Source organism: Chlorocebus sabaeus, chromosome 13 (genome assembly GCF_047675955.1).
Source record: "Chlorocebus sabaeus isolate Y175 chromosome 13, mChlSab1.0.hap1, whole genome shotgun sequence".
Classification (NCBI taxonomy): domain Eukaryota; kingdom Metazoa; phylum Chordata; class Mammalia; order Primates; family Cercopithecidae; genus Chlorocebus; species Chlorocebus sabaeus.
This window is the reverse complement of record NC_132916.1, coordinates 21,681,720-21,708,279: the sequence shown is the minus strand read 5'-3', so window position 1 is coordinate 21,708,279 and position 26,560 is coordinate 21,681,720. Positions and strand designations below refer to the sequence as shown.

At 35.8% G+C, this 26,560-nt stretch overlaps 1 long non-coding RNA gene across 1 annotated transcript in view; it reads right to left on the bottom strand.

The window, feature by feature from the left end:
• Positions 1–1,538: 1,538 nt before the first annotated feature.
• The window catches only part of LOC140713234 (uncharacterized), a 144,576-nt gene continuing 119,554 nt past the window's right edge, over positions 1,539–26,560 (bottom strand). Inside the window, exon 3 of the long non-coding RNA XR_012095124.1 lies at positions 1,539–1,706. This is a non-coding gene — a long non-coding RNA (uncharacterized lncRNA). The remainder of the gene's footprint in view (positions 1,707–26,560) is intronic.

Here is a 26,560-nt window from a genome sequence, read left to right as displayed (position 1 = left end):
TTAGGGCAAATGTTCAACCTAAGGATTTAGTCAGAGAAGTGTCTTCTACTAAATCACTGATTCAAACTAACCCTACCTATTGTCTTGAAAGTTAATTAGGTTCAACATCATTCCTGTTGGTTGGAGAATCTCATCTATCGGTCTTTTGTTAATTGACCCTTATTATAAATATGCATACAATATGGGAAAACAAAAGACAGTTTTTAAGAATTCAAACAATGAGCCGAAATTCGGGGCTTTTGAAACCCAGTTCTACCATTTACCAGCTGTGTGATGTTAAGTAGTTATTTAATCACTCTGACACTCAGTTTTGTTACCAATATATTGGGGATAATGACAGGATATATTTCACATGGTTGTTGGTAAAAGGTTAGTGATTTCATACCTATAAAGTGCTTAGAATAATGCCTAGGCACTTAATGTTGTCTATCTTTATATTATTATTGAATTTGAAACATTATTATATGCACACATTCCCTAGTACCTGGTATGAAGCTGTTGATATGGCAAATGCCCATGGTCCACACTCCTGTTACACTCCTCTCTCTCTCTCAGCCCACACCTATGGCTTCATGGATGGTTCTTTAAGATCAGTTGACAGAGAAAGAGAAGATTAAGTCCTAGTTTTCGGGCAGTTCTACATGATATGTGGCCACCACCCAAAAGAAAATATCTGCAGCACTACAGCCCCTTTCTGACACATCACTGAAGAGCAGTGGTGAAGGGAAATCCTCCCATGGCACAGAACTCTGGGAAGTGCACCTACCTGTGCTCTTTGGTTGAAAGGAAAACTGACCAGAGGTACAGTTATATACAGATTCAGGCACTTGGAAATAACGTGATTGTAAAATTTATGATAAATAAATTTGAGGACTAGGTATGTGAATAGATCTCTCTGAATGAGTGAAAATGTGAAGATATTTGTGTCCCATATGAATGCTACCCAAAAAGTGAACACAACAGAGGAAGATTTTAATAACTGAATAGATAGAATGACTCTTCTGTGGACACCAGTCAGCCTCTTTCCCCAGTCATTCCCAATGGGCTCATGAACACAGTGACCATGGTGGAAGGGATGGATGTTATGCAGGGACTCAGCAATATGACTTCCACTCACCAAGCCTGACCTGGCCATGATTACCACTGAGTGCTCAATCTGCCAGCATCAGAGAGCAACAGTGAGCCCTCAATATGACACCCTTTCTAGGGATAATCAGACAGCTACCTAGTGACAAGTTGATTACATTGGACCACTTCAATTGTGGAAATGGATGCATTTGTCCCTACCAGAATAGACACTTACTCTGGATATGGATTTGTCTTCTCTCCATGATATGCTTATGCCAAAATTACCAACCATGGAATTACAGAATTCCTTATCCACCATTATGGCATTCCATAATGGCCTTATCCAATGGCATTCCACACAGCATTGCTTTCAATCAAGGAAATCATCCCCAGCAAACTATGTGTGACAATAGGCCCATGTTCATGAAATTCATTGGTCTTAACCATGTCTCCCACCATCCTGAAGCAGATTTCTTGATAGAACAGTACAATTGTCTTTTGAAGACTCAGTTATAGCACCAACTAGATGAATAGAAATACCTTTCAGGACTGGGGCAAGATTCTCCAGAAGGCTGTATATGGTCTGAATCAGTATCCAAAATATGGTGCTGTTTCTCCAATAGTCAGGATTCAAGGGTCTAGGAATTAAGAGTGAAAATGAGAGTGGCACCACTCATTATTACCCCTAGTTATCCACTAGCAAAGTTTTTGCTTTCTTTTTCAGTGATTTTATAATCTGCTGGTCTAGAAGTCTGTTTCAGAGAGAAGAATGTTACAACCAAGAGACACAACCACCATTCCATTGAATTGGTAGTTGAGAGTGCCAACTGGCAACTTTGGACTCCTCATGCCTCTGAATCAACAGGTAAAGAAGAGAGACAATGGTGTTGGATAGGGTAATTGGTCCTGACAACAAAAGAGACATTGGACTATGGCTCCACAATGGAGGTAAGGGAGAGTATGCCTGGATTATAGGAGATTCCTTTGGGTATCTCTTAGTATTACTAGGCCCTGCGTTTAAGGTCCATGGAAAACTACAACCCAATCCAGGCAGTACTACAAATAGCCTAGACCCTCCAGAAATAAAGATTTTAGTCACTCCCCAGCCCCACCCCAGATAAAGAACCATAGCTAGCTGAGGTTCTTGCTGAAAGCAAAGGAAATACAGGATGGACAGTACAAGGTAGTTATAAATACCAGTTACTACCACATAACCAGTTACAGAAATGAAAAATTTTGGGACTTGGGGCAGAGCAAGATGGTGGAAGAGAAGGTTCTACCAATCGTGCCTGTAGCAAACACAATTTAACAACTATCTACACACACACACACACACACACACACACACACACTATAAGAACAAAGAAAAAGGTGAGCACTCACAGTACCTGGTTTTAACTTCATATTGTTGAAAGAGGCACTGAACAGATAAGAAAAACAGTCTTAAATCACTGATGTCATCCTTCCCCCAGCCCCTGGCAGCAAAAGCATGGTACAGAGTGTTTCGGTGATTGGAGAGAGGGAGATCCTAGCATTTGTTAGGCACTGAACTCAGTACTACACTATTATAACAGAAAACAAAACTGGACCAAACTCAGCTGATGCCCACCCACAGAGGGAGCATTCAAACCAGTCCTAGCCAGAGGGAAATCACTGATCCCAGCAGTCTAAACTTAAGTTCCCAAAAGCTTCCCTGCTGTGGGTTAAAGTATTTTGGGGCCGAGATAAACTTGAAAGGCAGTCTAGGCCACAAGGACTGTAACTGCCTAGGTGAGTCCTAGTGCTGAACTAGGCAGGCCCAGGGACAGGGAACTGGGTGGGGAGGGTGGGGAGGGAACCTCAGTAGGCTGACCTACTGAGACACCAGCTGGAGCAGCTAAGGAAGTGCTGGCATCACCTCTCCCCTAACACTAGGATGCACAGCTCACAGCTCCAAAAAAGACCCCTTCTCTCTGCTTGAGGAGAAGAGAAGGAAGAATGGGGAGAACTTTATCTTGTATCTAGGGTACCAGCTCAGCCACAGCAGGATAGGGCACCAGTGAGAGTCATGAGACTCCCTTTCCAGGCCCTATCTTGGCAGGACTCATTACCTGCTAACTGAACAGACCTCAGGCCCTGAATAACCAGCAGAGAAACCCAGGTACTATGTCAAGGGCCTTTGGTAAGACTCTGAGGCTTGCTGGCTTCAGGTGAGACTCAGCACATTCCTAGCTGTGGTAGCTACAGGGCAAGAATCCTTTCACTTGAGAAAGGTGAAAGGAAAAGAAAAGGGTGCTTCATCTTGCACCTTAAGTGCCAACTCAGCCACAGCGGGGTAGAACAATAAGTGGGCTCTTGGGGTCCCCAACAAGACTTGGCTCTTGCCTCCAAAAGGGAAGCCCACTGGCCAGAAAAGTGAGTACCAGACCAGGCAGCATTCACCACAAGTTGACTGAAGAACGCTTGGGCTTTAAAGGAATGTCAGTGGTAGTCTGACAGTACCCTCTGTGGGTCTGCGGTGGCAGTGACCACGGGGTGAGGCTCCTCTCCCTTTGGAAAGGGGAAGGAAGAGTGGGAAGAATTGTGTCTTGTGGTTTGAGTGCCAGCTCAGTCACAGCATAAGAGAACACCAGAGAGACTTCATCAGAGAGACTTCTAAGGTTTTTGACTGTAGTCCCTGGCTCCTAGATCAGATAGCACCTCCAGATTAACACAGAACCTGGGGGAGCTTGCTATCCTGAAGAAAAAGACACAGGCCTGTCCAGTTTGCCACCTTCTGATTGTGGAGCCCCAGGGCTTTGAGAAAACACAGGCTATAGCCAGGAAATAATTACAGTAGGCCTTGGCTATACTGTAGCCAAGTAGGCAAGACCCAGTGCTATACTGGCTATAGAAGGTCTGACCTACCACAGTCATACTGGTGGTGACCACAGGAGTGTTTGCGTCACCCCCATCCCCAGCTCTAGGTGGCTCAAACAGAGAGAGGGACTGCATACACTTGGGAGAAAGTAAAAAAAGAGAACAGGAGTTTCTGCCTGGTAATCCAGAGAATTATTCCAGAATTCATCCAAGACCATCAAGGAGGTACCTCTGCGAGTCTGCAAGAACCACAGTATTACTGGGCTCACAGTGTCCCCTAAAGTAGATACTGCTTTACATCACAACAACCAAGTTTTTTTGAATATCTGGAAAGGCTTCCCTAGAAGTCTGGGTACAAACAAGTCCAGACTGAGAAGACTACAATAAATACCTAATTCTTTAATTCTCAGGCACAGATGAACATCTACAAGAATCAACATCATCCAGGAAAACATGAACTCACCAAATGAACTACATAAGGCACCAGAAACCAATCCTGGAGAAACAGAGATATGTGACCTTTCGGAGAGAATTCAAAATAGCTGTGTTGGGGAAATTCAAAGATAACACAGAGAAGGAATTCAGAATTTTATCAGATAATTTAACAAAGAAATTCAAATAATTAAAAATAATCAAGCAGAAATTCTGGAGCTGAAAAATGCAATTGCCACACTAAAGAATGCATCAGAGTTTTCCAATAGCAGAATTGATTGAGCAGAAAAAAGAATTAGTAAGCCTCAAGACTGGCTATTTGAAAATACACAGAGGAGACAATGGAAAAAAAATGAAGCATTCCCGTAAGATCTAGAAAATAGCCTCAAAAGGGAAAATCTAAGAGATATTGGCCTTAAAGAGGAGGTAGAGAAAGAGATAGGATATAAAGATTATTCAATGGGATAATAACAGAGAACCTCCCAACCCTAAAGAAACAATACCCAAGAATGAGAAGGTTATAGAACACTAAGCAGATTTAACCTAAGGAAGACTACTGCAAGGCATTTAATAACCAAATTCCCAAAGGTCAAAGATAAAGAAAAGATCCTAAAAAGCAGCAAAAGAAAATAAACTAATGACATACAATGGAGCTCCACTACAGCTGTCAGCAGACTTCTCGATGAAAACCTTACAGACCAAGAGAGTGGCATGATATGTTAAAAGTACTGGAGGTAAAAAACTTTTACTCTAGAATAGTATATCCAGCAAAAACATTCTTCAATAATGAAGGAGAAATAAAGGCTTTTCCAGACAAATAAAAGCTGAGGAATTTCATCAACATCAGACCCATCCTACAAGAAATGCTAAAGAGAGTAATTCAATCAGAAAGAAAAGAATGTTAATGAGCAATAAAGAATCATCTGTATAAAACTCACTGGTAATAGTAAGTACAGAGAAAAAATGCAAACTATTATAACATTGTAACTATGGTATATAAAACTACTATTATCTTAAGTAGAGAAACTAAATGATAAACCAATTAAAATAATAACTACAACAACTTTACAATACATAAACAGTAGAATAAGATATAAACAGAAATAACATAAAGGCAAAAAACAGAAAAACAAAGTTAAGGTGTAGAGTCTTTATTACCTTGGTGTTTTTTGGTTTTTTTTTTTTTTTTTTTTTTTTGCTCCCTTGTTGTTTGTTTATACCAACAGTGTCAAGTTATCAGCTTAAAATAATGAGTTATAAAATAGTGTTTGCAAGATTCATGGTAACCTCAAACCAAAAAAAAAAAAAAAATACAACAAATACACATAAAAAGCAAAAAACTAAATCATATGACCAGAGAATATCACCTTCACTAAAAGCAAGATAGGAAGGAAAGAAGAAAGAAAAGACTACAATATAACCAAAAAACAAATAACAAAATGACAAGAGTAAGTCCTTACTTATCAATAATAATAATGAATGTAAATAGACTAAATCATCCAGTCAAAAAGATATAGAGTGGCTGAATGGATTTTAAAAAAGAAAAAGACCAATGATCTGTTTCCTACAAGAAACACACTACACCTGTAAAGAAACACATAGACTGAAAATAAAGAGAGGAGAAAAGATATTCCTTGACAATGGAAACCAAAAAAGAGCAGGAATAGCAGGAATATATCAGACAAAGGAGATTTCAAGACAAAAACTATAAGAGACAAAGAGGGCCATGATATAATAATAAAGAGGTCAATTAACAAGAGGATATAACAATTTTAAAAATATGTACACCCAACAGTGGAGCACCCAGACATATAAAGCAAATATTATTAGAGCTAAAAGGAGAGATAGACTTCAATATAATGATAGCTAGAGACTTCAACACTGTACTTTCAGCATTGGACAGATCTTCCAGACAGAAAATCCACAAGGAAATATTGGACTTAATCTGCACTGTACACCAAATGGACCTAATAGATATTTACAGAACATTTCACCCAAAAGCTGCAAAAGGTGATGTGATTTAGTTTTTTGCTTTTTATATGTATTTGTTGTATTTGTTTTTTTTTTTTTTTTTTTTTTTTTTTTGCTCTGAGGTTATCATGAGTCTTGCAAACACTATACCATGTGCTTATTTTCCTCAGCACATGGATCATTCTCAAAGATAGATCATATGTTAGGTCACAAAACAAGTCTTAAAATACTAAAAAAATTAAAATAATAGCAAATATCTTATTTAATGACAGTGGAATAAAACTAGAAATCACTTAAGGATTTTGGGAACAATACCAACATGAAGACATTAAACAATACATTCCTGAATGACCAGTGGGTCAAAGAAGAAATTAAGAAGGAAATTGAGAAAAAAATTGAAACAAATAATAATAAAAACATAAAATAACAAAACATAGGGGATACAACAAAAGCAGTACTAAGAGGGAAGTTTACAGCTATAACTGCCTGTTAAAGAAGGAGAAAAACTTCAAATAAATAACCTAACAATGCATGTTAAAAAATTAGAAAAGCAAGCATAAAACAAACCCAAAATTAGCAGAAGAAAAATAATAATAAAGATCAGAGCATAAATAAATGAAATTGAAATGAACACAACAATACAAAAGATCAATGGAACAAAAAGTTGATTTTTCGAAAAGTTAAGCAAAATTGATAAACCTTTAGCCAGACTAAGAATAAAAGAGAGAAGATTTAAATAAACAAAATCAGAGATGAAAAAGGAAACATTACAACTGACACTGCAGAAATTCAAAGGTTCGTTAGTGGCTACTATTAGCAACTATATGCAAATAAATTTTAAAATCTAGAAGAAATGAATAAATTCCTAGATACCAGGAATGTACCAAGATAGGTCCATGAAGAAATCTAAAACATTAACATACCAATAACAAGTAACAAGACCAAAGCCATAATAAAAAGTCTTGCAGCAAAGAAAACGCCAGGACCCAATAACTTCACTGCTGAATTCTACCAAATATTTAAATAAGAACTAATACTTATCTTACTCAAACTATTCTGAAAAATAGAGGAGGAGGGAATACCCCCAAACTCATTTTATAAGGCCAGTATCACCCTGATATGAAAACCAGACAAAGACACATCAAAAAAAGAAAACTACAGGTCCACATCTCTGATAAATATTCATGCAAAAATCCTCAACAAAATACTAGCAAATCAAATTCAAGAATGCCTGAAAAAGATCATTCATCATGGCCAAGTAGAATTTGTCCCTGGGATGCAAGAACGGTTCAACATACACAAATCAATCAATGTGATACATCATATCAACAGAACGAAGGGCAAAAACCATATGATAATTTCAATTGATGCTGAAAAACCATTTGATAAAGTTCAATCTCACGTCATAAAAACCCTCAAATAACTGAGTATATAAGGAACATACCTCGACATAATAAAAGCCATATAAGCAGACCCACAGCTAGTATCATACTAAATGGGGAAAAACTGAAAGCCTTTCCTCTAAGATATGGAACACAAAAAGGATGCCCACTTTCACCACTGGTTTTTTTGTTTTTGTTTTTGTTTTTTTTTATTTATTTTTATTTTTATTTTATTTTTTTTATTTTTTTATTTATTTTTTATTTTTTATTTTTTATTCAACGTAGTACTGGAAATCCTACCTGGAGCAATCAGACAAAAGAAAGACCTAAATGGTATCCTAATTAGAGAGAAAGAAATGAAATTACCCTTGTTTGCAGATGATACAATTTTGTTTAGAAAAACCTAAAAAGTCCCCCAGAAAACTATTAGAACAGATAAACAAATTCAGTCAAGTTGCAGGATACAAAATCAACCTACAAAAACCAGCAGCATTTATATATACCAACAGAGAACAATCTCAGAAAGAAATTTAAAAAGTAATTACATTTGCAATAGCCACAAATAACATTAAACAAATGTGAATAAAATTAAATAACTATGAATAAAAACTATAAAATACTAATGAGTGAAATTGAAGAGGACACAAAAATATGGAAGACATTCCACGTTCTTGAATAGGAAGAATCAATATTATTAAAATGTCCATACTACCCAAAGTAAACTACAGATTCAGTTCAATCCATATCAAAATACCAGTGACATTCTTCACAGATATAGAAAAAACAATCCTAAAATTTATATGGAACAACAAAAGACTCAGAATAGCCAAAGCTATCCTGACCAAAAAGAACAATACTAGAGGGATCATATTATCTGACTTCAAATTACACTACAGAGTTATAGTAACCAAAATCACATAGTCCTGGCATAAAAAGAGACACATAGACCAATGGAACAGAGTAGGGAACCCAGAAATAAACTCACACACCTTCAGTGAACTCATTTTTGACAAAGTCCTTTTCCCCAGAGAACATGCATTGGAGAAAAGACAATCTATTCAATAAATCATTCCGAGTAAATTGCATATCCAAATGCAGAAGAATGAAACTAGACCTCTACCTTTTGCCATATACAAAAATGAAATCAAAATGGATTAAAGACTTAAATCTAAGACCTCAAACTATGAAACTACTACAAAAAAACACTGGTAAACTCTCCAGGTCATCGGTCTGGCCAATGACTTCTTGAGTAATACCCCACAAGTATGGCAACCAAAGCAAAAATGGACAAGTGGGATCACATCAAGTTAAAAATCTTCTGCACAGCAAAGGATACAATCAACAAAGCAGAGAAAACCCACAGAATGGGAAAAATTATTTGCAAACTACCCATCCGACAAGCAATTAATAACTAAAATGCATAAGGAGCTCAAACAACTCTACAGGAAAAAATTTAATAATCCAAGTGAAAAATGGGCAAAATATTTGAGTAGACATTTCTCAAAAGAAGACATACAAATGGCAAGCAGGCATATGAAAAGGTGCTTAACATCATTGATCATCAGAAAAATGTAAATCCAAACTACAAAGAGATATCATCCCATTCCAGTTAAAATAGCTTTTATCCAAAAGACAGGCAATAATAAATGCTGGTTAGGATGTGGAGAAAAGGGAACCCTTGTACACTATTGATGGGAATGCAAATTAGTACAACCACTGTGGAGAATAGTTTGGAGGTTCCTCAAAAAACTAAAAATATGAACCAGCAATCCCATTTCTGAGCATATATCCAAAAGAAAGGAAATCAGTACATCAAAGAGTTATGTACATGAAAAACATATTCCTATGTTTATTGCAGCATCGTTCACTATAGCTAAGATTTGGAAGCAACCTAAGTGTTCACCAATGGATGAATGGACACAGAAAATGTGGAACATATACACAATGGAATACTATTCAGCCATAAAAAAGAATGAGATCCTGTCAATTACAATAGCATGGGTAGAACTGGAGATAATTACGTTAAGTAAAATAAGTCAGGAACAGAAAGACAAACATCTCATGTTCTCACTTATTTGTGGGATCTAAATATCAAAACAGTCGAAGTCATGGACATAGAGAGTAGAAGAATGGTTGAAGGGTAGTTAGGGGCTGGAAGGGTGGTGGGGATGGTTAATGGGTACAAAAAACAAGAAGAATGAATAAGGCCTACGATTTGATACCACAACATGATGACTACAGTCGATAATAATTGTACATTTTTAAATAAGTAAAATTTTGAGTATAATTGGACTGTTTGTAACAGAGGATAAATGTTTGAGGGGATACTCTATTCTTCATCATGTGATTATTACACATTGCATGCCTGTATCAAAACATCTCATATACCCCATCAATATATACACCAACTATGTACTCACAAAAATTAAAATTAAAAATTAAAAAATGATAGCTCCTGTACAAAAACTCAGATTATTCTTGGGGTAAAATCAAGTTTTCACATTACTAGTTTGATGAGCATTCACTCGTAGTAGATGCTATAACAGAAAGATCTCTCAGGGTGGCCAGTTACAGGATCATTTTCAGTTTGCCAAATGATAGTATTTTAAAACAGAAAGAGTTATTTTATCTTATTTGATTGATTGATTGATTGATTGATTGATTGATTTAGAGACAGAGCTTCGCTCCTGTTGCCCAGGCTGGAGTGCAATGGCATGATCTCGGCTCACCGCAACCTCACCTCCTCGATTCCAGAAATGCTTCTGCCTCAGCCTCCCGAGTAGCTGGGATTACAGGAATGTGCCACCATGCCCAGCTTATATTGTATTCCTGGTAGAGACGGGGTTTCTCCATGTTGGTCAGGCTGGTCTCAAACTCCCAACCTCAGGTAATCCGCCAGCCTCGGCCTCCCAAAATGCTGGGATTACAGGCGTCAGCCACCGCGCCCAGCCGAAAGAGGTTTTTTTTAAATATTAGGTTGGTGCAAAAGTAATCACGATTTTTGCCATTAAAAGTAATAATAAATAAGAGCAACATATATATAAGAACTCTTCCAAAATTAAAAAAAAATGAGGATGTAATCGTTATGAGTATTTCCTCCTTAATTTTTATGAATATGTTTGCATGTAAATATACCCATATTAGCAAACTATCTTTGTTTTCTATTTCCTTATCATTAACACAAGATGTTACATAATTTATGTTAAGTCAGTATGTATTAACGTAAGATGCATATCAGTATTTAAGCACAGCCAGTCCTTTGTATCCACACGTTACACATCCACGGGGTCAACCAACAACAAATAGAAAATATTTTGGAGAAAAAAAGCACCTGTACTGAACATACACAGATTTTTTTCTTGTGATTATTTTCTAAACAATTCAGTATAACAACTATTCACATAGCATTCACGTTGTATGTATTAAGTATTATAAGTAATCTAGAGATATTTAAATTATATGAGAGGACATGGATAGGTCATAAGCAAGTATTACACCATTTTCAATCGGGGACTTGACACCTGCAGATTTGTTATTCATAGGAGCTCCTGGAACCAATCCCCCATGGATACTGAGGAATGACTGTATTGTTAATTTTATATGATAATATTTAAGTAATGGGATATCAAGAAAAGAGTAAACATCACTAAAGGACTTTACCTCCTCATCTAAAGAAAGGATTAGTGTGTTTTTGTTTGTACACAGGATACTTGTATCATATTAGGTAGAATTACGACCTTGCTATTATCTTTATTTGAAATTAAATTTGATTAAAGGAGACGTGTATGGGTGCCAAGTTGACAAGGGGCAGACTTGTGATGGTTAATTTGTCACAAATTAACAGTTTGGGCAAATGGATGCCCAGATAGCTGTTAAACATTGTTTCTGGGTGTGTTTGTGAGGGTGTTTTTAGATGAGATTAGAATTTTAATTGGTTGACTGAGTAGAAATGATCACCTGCACCAATGTGAGTGGGCACCATCCAATCTATTGAGGGCCCCATGTAACAAAAAGGCAAAGAAAAGGCAAATTCACTCTGTTTCAGCTTGCATACCCATCTTCTGCCCTCAGACATCAGTGCCCCTGGCTCTCAGGCTTTCAAACTTGAACTGAATTATACCACCAGCTTTCCTGGTTCTCTAGCTTGCATATTGCAGATCGTGGGCCTTCTCAACCTCTGTAATCACATGAGCCAATTTCTAACTTTTATCCACAGGCACACCTTGTTTAACTGCACTTCATTTTATTGCTCTTCACAGATGGAATTTCTACAAATTGAAGATTTGCGACAACATCGCATTGAGCAAGTCTATAGCATGTGCTCACTTCATGTCTCTGTGTCACATTTTGGTAATATTTGAAATACTTTAAATATTTCCATTATTATTATATCTGCTATGGTGATCTGTGATCAGTGATCTTTGATGTTGCTACTGTAACTGTTTTGGGATGCCATGAAGTGCACTCATTTAAGACAGCAAACTTAATTGATCAGTTGTGTGTTCTGACAGCTCCATTCATTCCCCCATCTCTCATCCTCTCCTTGAGTCCCCCTATTCTCTGAGATACAACAATATTAAAATTGGGCCAATTAATAACCCTTCAGTGGCCTCTCAGTATTCAAGTGAAAGGAAGAGGCACGTACCTCTCCCTTTAAAATCCAAAGCTGGAAATGATTAATCTTAGTGAGGAGGGCATATTGAAAGCTGAGCTACACCAGTTTTGTCCCAAACAGTTAACCAAGCTGTGAATGCAAAAGAAAGATTCTTAAAGGAAATTAAAAGTGCTACTACAGTGGACACTTGAAAGATAAGAAGGTTAAACAGCCTTACTGCTGATTTGAAGAAAGTTTTAGCAGTCTGAATAGAAGGTCAAACCAGCCACAACATTTGCTTAAGTTTTCCCATTTAGAAAAAAAAAAAAAAGGTGCAGCTTGCTGCCAGCACTCATTTAAATTTACATAAACACACTCTTTGAGGCTGAAGCAAATCTGACTGATTTTTAGTGTGAAAATAAAATATAAAAACTGTTCTTGGAGTTATTTATAAACAGAACTAACATCAGAATCATCTATTTCAGAAAAATTGAATTCATCAAATGAATCCGGCCAGTAACTGTTCAAGAAAGATGTTAACATTACGCATAGAAATGCTGTGTTTTCTAGGATTTGACATTTTCAGAGATCGAGAATTACTACATTTTGTCAATGGAAATACCACTACTAAAATCAGAATGTTATAAGTAAAATGATGTCTTTTGTTTCCAAAGTTGATAAACTAGAGTGATGCGAAAATAATAATAAAAGTGAGATATTTCACGGCAAAGTTATTTTGGGGTAAATGCTGAAGCCACAAGTGCCACTGGTGAGTATTCTTAATGCAAACGGGAAAAGAATTAAACCAAATCCTAATCCAGAATGAAATCCTAGCTCCCTTTAATTATATTAAGGCTGAGAAAGGTGAGGAAGCTGCAGAAGAAAAGCTGGAAGTTAGCAAAGGTTGGCTCATGTGGTTTAAGAAAAGAAACCATCTCCATAACACAAAAGAGCAAGGTGAAGCACCAAGTGCTCGACGTAGAAGCTGCAGCAAGTTGTTCAGAAGATCTAGCTAGCTAAGATCATAGACTAAGGTGACCGCACTAAACAACACATTTTCCACATAAAAAAGAACAGCCTTCTACTGAAAGAGGATGTCACCTAGGACTTTCATAGCAGCAGAGGAGAAGTCAATACCTAGCTTCAAAGCTTTGAAGGACAGCCTGACTCTTTTATTAAGGGCTAATGCAGCTGGTGACTAGAAGTTGAAGCTAATGCTTATTTACCATAACACAAATTCTAGGCCCCTTAAGAATTATGTTAAGTGCATTCCGCTTTTGCTCTGTAAATGGAAGAACAAAGTCCTCATGATGGCATGTTAGTTTACAGCATAGTTTGCTGGATATTTTGAGCCCAGTATTGAGATATACTGCTCAGAAGATTCCTTTCAAAATATTATTGTTTATTAACAATGCACCTAATTACCCAAGAGCTCTGATGGGTATATACAAGAAGATTCATGTTGATTCCATGCCTGCTAACACAACATCTATCTTGCAATCCATGGATCAAGGAGTTATTTCAACCTTCAAGTCTTATTAGTTAAGAAATACATTTTTGTAAGGCAATGGTTGCTACAGATCATGATTCCTAGGATGCAACTGGGTAAAGTAAATGCAAAACATTCTGGAAAGGATTCACCATTCTACATGCCGTTAGAAAAAAAAAAAAAATTGTGATTCATAGAATGAGATCAATATGTCAACGTGAACAAGATTTTGGAAGAAGCTAATTCCAACCCTCATGATGACTTTGAAGGACTGAAGACTTTAATGGAAGATGTACCTGCAGATGTAATACAAAAAACAGGAGAACCAGAATTACAAGTGAAGCCCAATGATGTGACTAAAGTGTTGCAATCTCATAATCAAACTTGAATGGATTAGGATTTGCTTCTTATGGATGAGCAAAGAAAGTAGTAGTTTCTTAGAGATAAAATGTAATCCTGGTGAAGATGCTGTGGACATTGTTGAAATGACAACAAAGAATTTAGAAAATTTCATAAGCTTAGCTGATAAAGCAACAGTTGGCTTTGAGAAGATTGACTCCAATTTTGAAAGAAGGTCTACTGTGGTTAAAATGCTATCAGAGATTTCTACATATAAATCTTTCATGTAAGGAAGAGTTAATCAACGCAGCACACTTCATTATTTTCTTCTTTTAGGAAACTGTCACAGCCACCTCAATGTTCAGCAACTACCATCCTAATCAGTCAGCAGCCATCAACATGCAGACAAGAATCTCCACCAGCAAAATGGTTACACCTCACTGAAGGCACAGAAGATCATTAGCATTTTTTAGCAATAAAGTATTTTTACTTAAGGCATATACATTATTTTAAATATGCTATTGCATATTTAATAGACTACAACATAGTGTAAATGTAACTTTCATATGCACTGGGAAACTAAAAAATTTATGTAACTCACTTTATTGTGATATTTGCTTTATTGTGATGCTATGAAATCAAACCCACAATATCTCTGAGGAATGCCTATATGTGTTTATAGATACATGTTATATATGTATATATGTATATACATATGTATATACATACATAACATACATATATTCTTATTATATACATATATAAATGTAATATATATAGGTATGTATACATTTTATATGTATATATGTATATATACATATATACAATATATGTGCATATATTGACATAGTAATATACTGATATATTCAATTATATGATATATACATATACATCAATGTATTACTATATCATGTAATATATGTTTTTGTATAGTATATATGTACCTATACATATAATATACAATAAACATATAGTGTATATATACATGTATTTTATATATACATCATATGTATGTATACAATATACATATATAGTGTGTATAGGCATATATTTTATGTATTTGCATCATATATGTATATTGTATATATACACACTATATACAATAAAAACATATGTATATATGCACTATATACAATATACATATATAGTGCCTATATATTTTTATAATACATATGTATATTGTGTATATGTATATGCATGTATATTACATATACACTTATATGTATATACATCATATATATCATATATAGTTAATATATGTATGTCTATATATGTATATAGTATATATGTATAAATTATGTATATGTGTATATGTATTATATATTATATTATGTATCTCCATATAATATACATACATTATACATAAACATATACATATGTATATACACACATTATACATAAATATATACATATGTATATATTTAATCCCTTTCTTTCAATTTTTAAATTTTACTTAAAGTTCTGGGATACATGGGCAGAACACACAGGCTTGTTACACAGTTATACATGTGCTATGGTGGTTTGCTGCACCTGTCAACCTGTCATCTAGGTTTTAAGCCCCACATGCATTAGGTATTTTTCCTAATGCTCTCCCTCCTGTTGCACCCCACCCTGCATCAGGCCCCAGTGTGTGATGTTCCCCTCCCTGTGTCCACGTGTTCTCCTTGTTCAACTCTCACTTATGAGTGAGAACATGCGGCATTTGGTTTCCTGTTCCTGTGTCAGTTTGCTGAGAATGATGGCTTCCAGTTTCATCCATGTCCCTGCAAAGAACATGAACCCAACCTTTTTTATGGCTGCATAGTATTCCATGGTGTATATGTGCCACATTTTCTTTATCCAGTCTATCACTGATGGGCATTTGAGTTGGTTCCAAGTCTTTACTATTGTAAACAGTGCTGCAATAAACATACGCATGCACATGTCTTTATAGTAGAATGGTTTATAATCCTTTGGGTATATACCCTGTAATGGGATTGCTGGGTCAAATGGTATTTCTGGTTCTAGATCCTTGAGGAATCACCACACTGTTTTCCACAGTGGTTGAATTTACACTCCCACCAACAGTGTAAAAGCATTCCTATTTCTCCACAGCCTCACCAACATCTGTTGTTTCCTAACTTTTTAAAAATCACCATTCTAACTGGCATGAGATGGTATCTCATTGTGGTTTTGATTTGCATTTCTCTAATAACAGTGATAATATTTTTTTCATATGTTTGTTGGCCACACAAATGTTTTCTTTTGAGACGTGTCTGTTCATATCCTTCCCCACTTTTTGACGGTGTTGTTTGTTTTTTTCTTGTAAATTTGTTTAAGTTCTTTGTAGATTCTGGATATTAGCCCTTTATCAGACGGACTGTCAAAATTTTCTCTCATTCTGTAAGTTGCCTGTTCATTCTGATGATAGTTTCTTTTGCTGTGCAGAAGCTCTTTAGTTTAACTAGATTCCATTTGTCAATTTTTGCTTTGGTTGCAATTGTTTTCGGTGTTTTAGTGATGAAGTCTTTGCCCATGCCTATGTCCTGAATGGCATTGCCTAGGTTTTCTTCTAGGGTTTTCATGGATTGGGGTTTTATATTTAAGTCTTCAATCCATCTTGAGTTAATTTTTGTATAAGGTGTAAGGAAGGGATCCAGTTTCAGTTTTCTGCATATGGCTAGTCAGTTTTCCCAGTACCATTTATTAAATAGGGAATCTTTTCCCCATTGCTTGTTTTTATCTGGTGTGTCAAAGATCAGATGGTTGCAGATGTGTGGTGTTATTTCTGAGGTCTCTGTTCTGTTCCATTGATCTATATATCTGTTTTGGTACCAGTACCATGCCATTTTGGTTACTGTAGTCGTGTAGTATGGCTTGAAGTCAGGTAGCATGATGCCTCTATCTTCGTTCTTTATTGGTTCTGTTTCTCTGAAAATCCTGACTAACAGATAAGCTTTTATTTTATTTGGCCTGTGGAATTTTGTTCCTCAAAAGTATACAAACAAATATTAAATAAAGAAGACGATGAACAGACAATATTAGGTTAAGTCAATGGAGGAAACAAAATCTCTCAACCTTCTCATTTACAGATTAATGGTGATGTTATAAGTTCAGCAGAATAACCACATTTTTTTTCTTAATTATATTCAGATGCTGTATCATGTGACTTTAAGGAAAAATGCAAGTGATGTTTATAAACTGTCAACAAGAGAATTCCAGGTAACTCAAATTCCAACATTTGGTGGTTCAGTACATTTTCTGTAAACATTAAAAGGATCTGAGATGCAAAGAAATGTACAAAACACATCAAAAAGGCACTTTTATAGATGGAAAAAAACCTCTTTTACCTTTAAACATAAAAAACCGGTAAAGCAGCAGTCATTTTTAAATGAGCTACTCTTTTCCTATTTGAGGACTTATTGGACTGTAATGAACTAGCTCAATTTAAATGTTGGACAAAATTTATATTTATATTGGGTATTTTACTTTTTAAAAGTATACACTATTTAAAAATCAAATAAAAGCAAGGGTATTGGGTGCTATTCAACAAAAACTATACATGATACATGTTGCACTTAAAACTAATGCATTAAATTAATCACTAAATGTGGGTAGGCATTTAAATTTTGTAAAATTAAGTATAAACACTACTACATTTGATCATTTCATATAATATTCCATATCATAGAATGCCTTTCATAAAACCTTTAAAAATGTAACTGGAAACTCACCGAACAAAAGATATTGAGCAATTAATCCAAATAAGAAGATAATTTTTTAGTGATATCTTCAATAAAAAGTTTAAGTCAGCATTTGGGGGGAAAAACACTGTATAGAAACAATTTCATTTAATGCTGAAGTCAAAGTTGAAATCTGTATCTGCTAAAAAAGTTAATGACTTAGTACAAACAATGCTGATAAGACAATATTTGGAAAATAAAATAAATTGGTAAGAATTACATGATGCCCATCCAAAAGATTATCACAAAACCAAATACTATCGGTTGCCAATTACAGATCTGAAAAATCCATTTTAAAAGATGTTAATATCCAGCTCAGAGATCATCACCACAGACTGATTATTTTTCTATAATCATGTCTCTATGAGAAGAATGCAAGTGGAAAAAATACATCTCACTGAATTACAGAAAGATAGGTTTCTTATTTTCTAGGAACTCCAGTCTTCTATAAAACACAAACCTTAAGGAAAATCAGGTTTCACTGGATATAAACTCATTAAATTACATAAGCAAGAGGACATTAACCTGAGGCTGTCACCTACTTTGAGTTCCTACGAACAAACTGCACCTAACTTAGTAGGTAAACAAACCACAATGTAATTTAGGAGTATATGTTTTGTAACAAATAATTACACATAGTTACAGCCCTGTTTGAATTCAGCCCATTGCAAACAGTCAAGCTTCAGATAACAGCAGGCAACCAACTGATTAGACCTTGCCCAAATAAAGCAAATGCCTTATTGCATCATGCCGAAAGAAGGAAAATGCCTCATTACATCATGCCCCAAAAAGGCAAATGCCTCATCACACTATGCCCGAATAATGCAGATTCTTACTTGTCAGGTGATTTTTCTAGTTTTTTTGTTGTTTGCTTGTTTGTTTTGTTTGTTTGTTTTTTCTATGCTTGTGTTCAGTCTGTAAAAGATCACTGCTGATACTACTGGGCAGAGCTCACTGAACCACTTCTGGTTCTAAGTGCTGCCTGATTCATGGATTATCCTTTGCTCAAATAAACCCTGTTAAGTTTTTCCCTAAAGTTTTTCTTTTAACGAACTAAATGCACCTACAAGTATTTATTTCACCACATACTAAAAAACTTTATTACTGTAAAACAATAATTGAATACAATTTGTAAAACATTTTATACACAATTTCATTGTTCTGCAGAACATTTAATATCTGGAACTGGGCAGAGCAAGGTTTATCTTTCATGATGGATTCAACAATTTAAAAACAACCCTACAGATTCAGAATGTGGAGTCATTCATGATTTAACAAAAGCAGAGATCTGATCTCACCTGAACAAGCAAGAGCAAGCTATTTGAATAGCAAACAAGCCTGGGTCTCCATCACACTCAGCATTCTATTTTGTTACTTTCATCCTATAATTTCAAGCACAGTAATGCTCATGAGAGACTGATTTCTTCTTTATTTTTTTTCTTAGCTTTTTTTTGGTATAAAATGAGAAAAGTTTATCAGAAAAGTTTAACTGCTAGCAAATATAATAAAATGAAAATAAAAATTCTCAGGTGATTGTTGTCCAAAAATACAAGCATAAAATAAATTAAAGTGTAGAATGTAGGAGTCCACAATCCAACCTCTTTAGCACTGGCAAATCCACCAAAAGTGAGTGTTCTAATAGTTAAAAATTTATTCACCAATCAATGGATAGAACTTCAGTGAAAGTTGAAAGCATGGTTAACTTGCATGTATGACTATTTATGGGAATCATGACCCTCAGAAAAAATGTGATATGCAAAAGAAAGCCTGCACTTGCCCAGTGGTGAACAGTGATATGTCAAAGACTCTATTATCATGGACAAAGTTTTGTAAAAGGATTTTAAGAAGTATTTTTTTTATTTGTGCATGATATCAAGACAATAAAGGAAAGCAAATTAGCGGCTGAGTAAAAGCATTTTCTTCAGAGTTGAAGAAAATCCTAAAGGAAAAGGACAGTAAGTGCTCAGCGAGACCCAAGCCAGCTTATACTGAAGAAAACACCTCTGGGGACCAATGCATCTCAAAAGGAACTGTGAACATTAGAGTGGTGGAAAAAGATGGTCCTTCTGCACTGTGACCATGCTGCAGGCCTGGTGATTAAGTCAGGCTTTCGCTATCCTTTAAACCCCAGGGCATTAAAGGGCAAACAGAAGGACCTCTCACACATGAACTGGCAGTTCAATAAAAAGTCTTGGGTCACAGCATAACACTTTTTCAGACTGATTTCTTAAGGCCTGTGAGTCAAAAATGGAATATCTCCCTTTACTGAACATCAGTTAAAGGTTATGCTCACGAAAGATATTGCAGAGGGCCAGATACAGTACCTGAGTTTGTACATTTAAGTTGAGGTTGTGCTGTTTATTTCCATAGTAGACAGTATTTTTTAGCCTTAATAAATTATTTAATTCCTTTATTTGTAGAATCACTAAGGGTTAATTTAACTTTTCAGACTTTTCTATTAGAAAACATATGGAGTAATAGATATGTAATATGTAATATGCATTTAAAATATTTGCCTAATGTAACAGATATATCCCTTATATATGAAAATATTCCATGTTACCTTGGAAAAGTACTATATTACTGTGTACTAGTCTAAATAATGCTAACCTCATATACAGGGCCATTTGTTGTTTTTTTATAACTAAATAGTTCCAAAAATCTGTTTAAGTTCTTCTAAGTAAATATCTCCTTACAAAATTATTTCAACCACTAATTTGCTTAAACTAGTTCTCTCTTTAGAAAATATGGAGGAAGACATTATCCTTTTCTTAAACTGAAATATCCAAAATATTTGGAAGTTTGGAAGTTTTCCAGCCTGGCCAACATGGTGAAACCTCGTCTCAACCAAAAAAAGAAAATAAATAAAAAATAAATTAGCCATGCATGGTGTTGCATGCCTGTAGGCCCAACTACTCAGGGGCCTGAGGTGGGAGGGTCACCTGAGCCCTGGGAGGTCGAGGCTGAAGTGAGCCATGATTGCATCACTGCACTCCAGCCTGGGCAACAGAGTGAAACCCTGTCTCAAAATAATAATAATACAGTTTTAATAAGTATTTTTACTGAAGATGTTAATAATATTACAGTTAACCCTTGAACAACACAGGTTTGAACAATACGGGCCCACTTATATGCAGGGTTTTTTTCAATAAATATACTGAAAGAATTTGGGGAGATTTTCAACAATTTGAAAAAGCTCACAGATGAACCAGGTAGCCCACAAATGTTTAAAAATTTAAGAAAAAGTTAGGAATGTCATGAATGTATAAAATATATGTAGGTACTAGTCCATTTTATCATTCATCACTTAAAATATACACAAATCTATTATAAATATTTTAAAACTATCAAAACTTATGCACGCAAACATTACAGACTATACATAGTGCCATTTTCAGTCAAGAGACATATAATAAAATACAAAAATGCAGTATTAAATCATAACTACATAAAATTAACTGTAGTACCTATTGTACTACTGTAATAATTTCATAGCCTAGCCACCCCCTTTTGCTATTGCAGTGTGCTCAAGTGTTGCTAGTATTAGCTTAAAACGCCATGTGATGCTAATCATCTCTTAGTGAGTTGCTCCTCTCTCCAATAAAATGACTTTAGCAGTAAAAAGTGATTTCTCATGGTCCTTGTGTATTTTTCATCATGTTTGTTGCAATACTGTAAACCTTAAGTAATACCATGGAATCCATACAAAGTGCCACAAGTGATGCTGAAAGTTTTCCCAAGAAGCAGGGAAAAGTCATGACATTACACGAAAAAGTCAAATTGCTTGACAAGTACTACAGATTGAAGTCTGCAGCTTCAGTTGCCTGACATCTCAAGAAAAATGAATCCAACATGTAAAAAAAAAAGAAAAGGAAATTCATACATTTGTCACTGCATCTACTCTAGTAGGTGCAAAAACCCTGCACTTTGTGCAAAATACTTTTTAATCTCATATTGAAAATGCAGCTTTTATGGGGTGCAGGATTGCTATAAGAAAGGCATACCTTTTATGCCTTTTTAATATGATTCAAGAAAAAGTGAACTCATTATATGACAATTTATAGCAAAAAGAAGATAAAGGGCCTAAATCTGGAGAATTTCATGCCAGCAAAGGATGGTTTGATAATTTTAGAAAAAGGTTTGGCTTTAAGAATGTCAAGATAACAGAAGCAGGAGCTCCTGCCAACCAAAAGGCAGCAAACAAGCTCTCCCGTGCCATTAAGAAAATTAGTAAGGAGAAAGAATATCTGCCTGAACAGGTGTTTAATACAGATGAAAGTGCCTAGTCTGGAACAAATAAAAATGCCACAAAGGCATTTATTAGCAAGTAAGAGAAGAGGAAGAGGACCAAGATTTAAGGCAGGAAGTGAAAAGCTAACTCTGCTGTTTTGTGCAAATACAGTTGGGTTTTTAATCAGGACTTTCCTTATCTATAAAGCTGCTATCTCCTGAGGGAAAAGATAAACATCAGCTGACATATTTTGGTTGTACAACAAGAAGGCCTGAACAATGAGAACTCTTTCTGCTTTCTGGATTGGTTTCATTAATGCCTTGTCCCTGAAGTCAGGAAGTACCCTGCCAATAAGAGAACCCCAAAAGAGAGATCATCATGAAAGTCTTAAAGGATTACATCATTGAAGTTGCATTTTTGTTATAGAAGAACCCAGGAAAGTCATCAAGCCTGAAACAATAATTTCCTGCTGGGAAAAAAAAAAAACAAAAAAAACAAAACTGTGTCCAGATGTCATGTGTGACTTCATAGGATTTGCAACAGAACCAAGCAAGAAAATCATGAGAGGGGTTATGGATATGGCAAAAAAAAAAAAAAAAAAAAAAAAAAAAGTGAGGGGTAAAGAGTTTCATCACATGGATTTTGGAGAAATTCAAGAGCTAACAGTTACCACTCCAGAGGAATTAACAGGAGACAAATTAATGAAGATGAGTGCTTCCAAACCAGTGCCAGATAATGAGGAAGAAGACACAGAAGAGACAGTGCCAGAAAATAAATTGGCCTTAGACAATCTGGCAGAAGGGTTCCACTTATTCAAGCCTATTTTTGACTTATTTTACAACATGAACCCTTCTATGTTGTGGGTCACTGAAACCAAAGCCAATGGTAGAAGAAGGATTGGTACTGCACGGAAACATTTTTAGAGAAATCAAAAGGAAAAATGTCAGACAAAAATTACAATGTAGGCCGGGCGCGGTGGCTCAAGCCTGTAATCCCAGCACTTTGGGAGGCCGAGACGGGCGGATCACGAGGTCAGGAGATCGAGACCATCCTGGCTAACACGGTGAAACCCCGTCTCTACTAAAAAAATACAAAAAACTAGCCGGGCGAGGTGGCGGGCGCCTGTAGTCCCAGCTACTCGGGAGGCTGAGCCAGGAGAATGGCGTAAACCCGGAAGGCGGAGCTTGCAGTGAGCTGAGATCCAGCCACTGCACTCCAGCCTGGGCAACAGAGCGAGACTCTGTCTCAAAAAAAAAAAAAAAAAAAAATTACAATGTATTTCCATAAAGTTACATAGAGTGTGCCTGCCTCTCCTGCTTCCTCTTTCACCTTCTCCACTTCTTTCACCTCTGCCACTCTGAGACAGCAAGACCAACCCCTCCCCTTCCTCCTTCTCCTCAGTCTGCTCAACATAAAGATGACGAGGATAAAGACTTTTCTGATGATGCCCTTCCACTTAATAAATAGTAAACATATTTTCCCTTCTTATGATTTTCTTAATAAGATTTCCTTTTCTCTAGCTTACTTTATTTCATTATAAACAACCGCAGTTAGAGGAAAAGGTAACTCTTCACTTTAGCCTATAAAAAGTCATTTTTTAAATTCTGTTTTTTTGTTATTTTTATTTGGGTTTTATCTAGGAGGCAGTTCATTTGTTTACATTTCATTCTATTGCAAGAATATAAATATAAAAATATAACATACAAAATATGTGTTAACCAGCTGTTTATGTTATCAGTAAGGCTTCCAGTCAACAGTAGGCTATTAGTAGTTAAGTTTTGGGGAAGTCAAAAGTTATACATGGATCTACTGCAAGGCCCATCAGCATCCCTAACCCTTTCTTTGTTCAAGGGTCAACTGTATTTTGTTTTAAAAGTTATTTTTTTTTTAATTTTATTATTTTTAAAAAGTTATAGTATATTTAAAAGCAATATTACATTTTTTAAAACTGGAAATACAGCTTATAATATTACATTGCTTTTAAATATACTATATGCTATCTAAAGCTACATTTCTATTCACAATATACTTCTTAAACTTTTTCTCTCTCTCCCTTTGGCATCCTGGAGAATAGACTGCATCTGATGAAATCAAATGCCTTTTCTACCCCAACACAACTGAGAGACATAACTCATTCAGGAGTAGTGTCTTGCTACACTAGTAACTGTGGGATAATGGGGAGTACACACTTCTAAAAAGAACAGTCACCTAAGATTATAAATAAATAAACAACCCAGGTTAGAGGAAAAGATAACTCTTCACATTAGCCTCTAAAAGGCAATTTTAAAAAATTCTGGTTTGTTGTTATCTTTATTTGGGCTTTGTTTAGGAGGAAGTTCATTTATTTACATTTTACTTTTTACATTTCTTATTTTGTATCTTTTTTTAATTTATCAATTTACATATTTAAGGATTAAAACGCCTGAAGGTACAAATACAAACATAAAAATTTAGCTAAAATACATAAAGCACAGCAGCAGCCATCAGCATATATTACAATACCAAGTAGCTCTCATAAAGATGCCCCCAAACTCAGTAGGTTGGATTTCCCTGCCAAGAATAATTAGAGCCTCCACCAAACTCTACAAGTCTTCTTGTCACCAGATAATAAACCTCAGAATTAATTTCCACAGTGCTGTACCTACTCTGAGTTGTTCATATAGAAAAAAGACCTGAACTGTTAAGAAATTTATAGATTGATACTTTAAGATATACTTAGAAACAAACAACATTGAATGCACTAGCATTATCAAATATCTAATAAATATGGTATTTACATCTAAAAGTACATGGTCTCACAGGGTACTTCACCTAAAGCAATGCAAGTCTTCTCATTTCAATGGATAGGGATGATGGGGTGGGGGTGGGGATTGGGGGTTGTTTGGTAATCAAAGTGACAGCCTGTGAGATAGAGGGACCAAGCACAGAAGGATTTTTAAAACTGGAAATACAGCTTATATTATATTTGTTGCACATATATTGACTACTTCTTGTCAGTGAGGGGAGCATTTATGTAAATTATAAGTTAGCCAACCTTTTCCAGTCAGGAAAGAGAAACATACTACATGGTGCAGTAACACCAGTGCCACCAGCACGCTGCACAGGCATTGTACCTTACAGTCTACAGAGTAGTTTTAAACTCACACACTCTCTGTATCTTTGCGCTCATAAGACCTGATCTGTGAAAGAGTTAATAGGTATCACCCTCACCAACATTACACAGATGAGAAAAATAGGCTCAAAAACACTAGTTTATCCAAGAAACCAACATACGCGAGAAAACGACTTTGCTTATGTTTCTATACAATATTCTGAAGTCCCATTGACCTGACCAGGCCTGTTTCACACTGTCACCCATTGTAACCTAGCTGTTTCTGCAACTTGAGACCACACCATCTTCCAGGGCACACACGGCCTCTACACAGCACAGTGATGTCGGTAAACAATTGGTTCCACTACTTTTTTTTTCCCAGTGTCACAGTCATAGCTCACTGCATCCTTGAACTGTTGTGCTCAAGCAATCCTCCCACCCCAGACTCCCAAGTAGATAGAAACACAGGCACAAGCTACAGCGCCCACCTCCACTGCTTTGTGATTAAGAGCAACCTTTCGCAGATTATTTTGAATTCCAGTTCCCACAGCTTATAATAACAAGCTTGCAAATGGCTTTGAAAATTAAATGAAATTCTGTTTAAAAATCGTGTTGCCAATTATGAAATGCTACAGAAAATTTCACCCATTCAATTGGTCAGCTACAAATATTTAAGGGGCTTCTGTGTGTCTGTGTGGATATAACCATGAGCAAAACAAATACAGTTTCTTCCCCCCTGATGCTGAATTATGGTTACTAGTCTGGATGATGATTATTAGTGATCTTAGGCTGATTGGTGCACTTAAAGCAGAAATCTGTAATAAAGTAGCATTTTCATAAAAGCAAGTCCAGAAGCAAATTGAGTAACACAAAGAGCATAAAATGTGAGAAGATATTTTCATCTGTTTAATATAATAGCTTGATGATTATAGACTGTGTCTTGTTTTAGATGCATGGCAACAGAAGTACAGCCGTGTACAGAATAATGACATCTTGGTAAATGATGGACAGCATACGAGACGGTGGTCCCTTAAGATTATAATACATATTTTTACTGTACCTTTTCTATGTTTAGATACACAAATACTTACCATTGTGTTACAATCGCATACAGCATTAAGTACAGTAAAATGCTGTACAGGTTTGTAGCCTAGCAGGAACAGGCTAGACCATAGAGCCTAGGTGTGTAGTAGGCTATGCCATCTAGGTTTGTGTAATTATACCCTGTGATGTCTGCACAGTGACAGAATTGCCTCAGGACACATTTCTTAGAATATATCCTGACATTAAGTGACGTACCACTATATGTGAACAATCTGGAAACAATTCATAGATAAGCTACAGATATGGTTAATTGGTTAGAAAATATTATCTATAGAAAAAGTTTAAAGGACAAAATTTCT